The sequence below is a fragment of the Orycteropus afer genome, unplaced genomic scaffold (genome assembly GCF_000298275.1).
Source record: "Orycteropus afer afer isolate SDZICR_OR568_19922 unplaced genomic scaffold, OryAfe1.0 scaffold00351, whole genome shotgun sequence".
Lineage (NCBI taxonomy): Eukaryota > Metazoa > Chordata > Mammalia > Tubulidentata > Orycteropodidae > Orycteropus > Orycteropus afer.
In genome coordinates, this window is record NW_006921938.1 from 3,591,763 (window position 1) to 3,594,483 (window position 2,721).

The window sequence follows — 2,721 nt, forward strand, 5'->3', positions numbered from 1 at the left end:
AAATTCTACTCACCTCCACTAAGACAGTGGTCAAGGAAGTTCTGTAGCCACCTGTAGCAACCTAATCCAAAAAGAAATATCCAGAATCTGTGCCTCTTCCTTCTTGCATTTATGTCACTGACTGATCTCTCTTACATTGAGCACGAGAGGCACACATCTGCAGCCTTCTCCATTGGTGGCACCTACTTATGACAGGCTCCTTTGCTCTTTGCAGGTGCCATTGTGGTTGATTAGCTGTTTCTGCCACATATGCCTGCTCTCAGTGCTGCTAGCTAATTATAATTACAAAACACCACCTCTTTAGTTTTCTTATTTTCCCCTTCCCTTTTCCCCATTTTTTCTTCCTTTTTGCCTATTGATTTTCCCTCTTCATCTTCATCCTCTTATATTTTTTACCAATCTTTAATCTCAACCACTCCTCTTTTTCTCTTTCTTCATCTGTATATCTTATATTTTATTTTCATTCTTTTTTTTTCTCTTTTTCTTATCTACTTCTTCTCTGTGAGTTTTTTTTTTTTTTTTTTTGAAGACGGCATACGAGATGTCGAGCAGTGACTGGAGTTCAGACGTGTGTTTTTGTGATGAGCCAGATAGCTTAACTGACTCTATCTTGAAACGCTGATACCCCCACATTTTTTTTTTTTTTTTTTTTTCCTTAAACCACCCAAGAGGAGGAGGACTTTAACACTCCACTAGTCAGCAATACCTATTGCTTTGATGACCTCATTCAACAGACTAACACCACTACCAGCTTCTATTTCACTGGATCAAGACAGATGGTGGACAACACCTGATCATTACAACTGCAGCTCCTCTCCACAACAAACAAAGTCTCACACCTACATTCCCACCAGTTATTCCATCAATCCAAAGACAGATGGGGAGAGAACCATTTCTGCCAAGCTAACAATCAAAGATGCACACCTGTTCTCCACATCTGGATTATCAAAACAAAGGAAAAGAAGAAGCTCAGGTGAAAAAAAACCACATAATCACCAATAACAGAGCAACTTCAAAATATATCAGACACATGCTCGCTCCGGCAGCACATATACTAAATTTGGGACAATATAGAAATTAGCAAGACCACTTTGCAAGGATGACATGTAAATTCATGAAGAGTTCCATATTTTTCTAAACCTAAGTTATATTTCATTGAAATGTATTTTTTAAAAAAGAAAATAAAAAGAATTCTATCTGAACTAGAAAGTTAAAAAAAAAAAAAGATAAAAACACTTGACAAGTTATTTTTGGCAGCTTTAGGTTAGTGAAATTCTTCAGTGTTGTTATCTCTGCATCCAATAAATATCACAGCCTTATTTTTCTGAAGATCTACTTTATCTCTCCATTCTCTCCACCCCCCAAAAAAAGCCTTTACTATATGCAAACATTTTGTGTTGAACTCTGAATTGCCAATTACTTATACAAATCTGAATATATAGCAATACTTTGTGTCATGTCCAAAACATATGCCTTAAATATTTTCTAAATATTTAGAAGCAGTCTGAAATTTAATTTTTATAATGATAAAAGGTAGGGAGGAGCTAACACTTTGTTAAAATTAGCTATAATCTCACTCTATTTCACTCAAAAGTTTTCCTGCTTAGTTCAATTGTACATCCAAGATGTTATGTCATATCAACAGTAAACAATGGATATCAAAACAAAGTTCAGCAGAAGGTGGCACTGTAACAAACAGATACAACAGGAGATGAACAGGGATAATTCCTTGGACAGGCAAAGCTATGCTTCTAAATTTAAACCTCTTAAAACAAAAATATAAACCCAAAACTTGCTTATGTACAGTCATTTAATCCTCAAAACTCAAGTTTTCAGAAACTCAAAGCAATGAAAGGAATTGAAACTGCTGATAAGAAGTAAAAAAAAAAAAAGTCTCAGACACAATAGGCAATTTCAGTTCAAACAAAGAGACAATATAGTGGAAGGAAGTGACCAATATAAAGTTATGTGAAAAGTTTCTGAGGAAAAATAGATAATGGGACTAGTTGATAAGGAATTAAATATGCATTATAACCTTCTAAGAGCTGAAGGAAACCATATACAGAAGCAAGGGAAAAACAGACAGTGCCCTTGAAGAATTCAGGGTAATGATAAAAAAGAGAATTGACAAAATAAACACATAATTTTATCTGTATTTTATTTATTTATTTATTGTTTCCTCTTGTTCTGAAATTCCAATAAGGTGTATGTTATTTCTTTTGATATAATCCCGCATAATTCTTAGGTTTTCTTCATTCCTCTTCCTTCTTTTTTTTTCTGATTTTTTCTCATATAACTGTGTTAAGAGATTTATCTTCTAGGTGGGATATGCCTTCTTTAACTAGTTCAATTATACTCTTTTATCCTTCCAACATTTTAACTATCTGCATAATTTCAACATTCTTCTCTTGGATTTCTAATTGTTGTTTCTGTTTGATAATCAAATAAAATTGTTGAAGACTTGCTAGCAGAAAATTTCCCCAATATCATGAAGGGCAAAAAGGTATCCATTCAAGAGGTTTAATGAACTACATACTGGTGGGACCACAATAGAAAGTCACCAAGGCATATCACAATCAATTTTTTTAAAAACCAAGACAAAAAAAGAATCCTGAGAGCAACTGAGAAACAACAAGGTGTTACATACAAAGGACAATCAGTAAGACTAAGCTCTAATTCCTCAGAAGAAACTATGCAGGCAAGAAGGCAATGGATGACATA

General features: G+C 34.1%; 1 non-coding gene across 1 annotated transcript; it reads left to right on the forward strand.

Annotated features, from left to right (window-relative positions):
• Positions 1–1,030: 1,030 nt before the first annotated feature.
• On the forward strand, positions 1,031–1,134 carry LOC122151251. The gene has a single exon (XR_006164054.1). It is a non-coding gene; the product is annotated as a U6 spliceosomal RNA (small nuclear RNA).
• Positions 1,135–2,721: the final 1,587 nt, after the last annotated feature.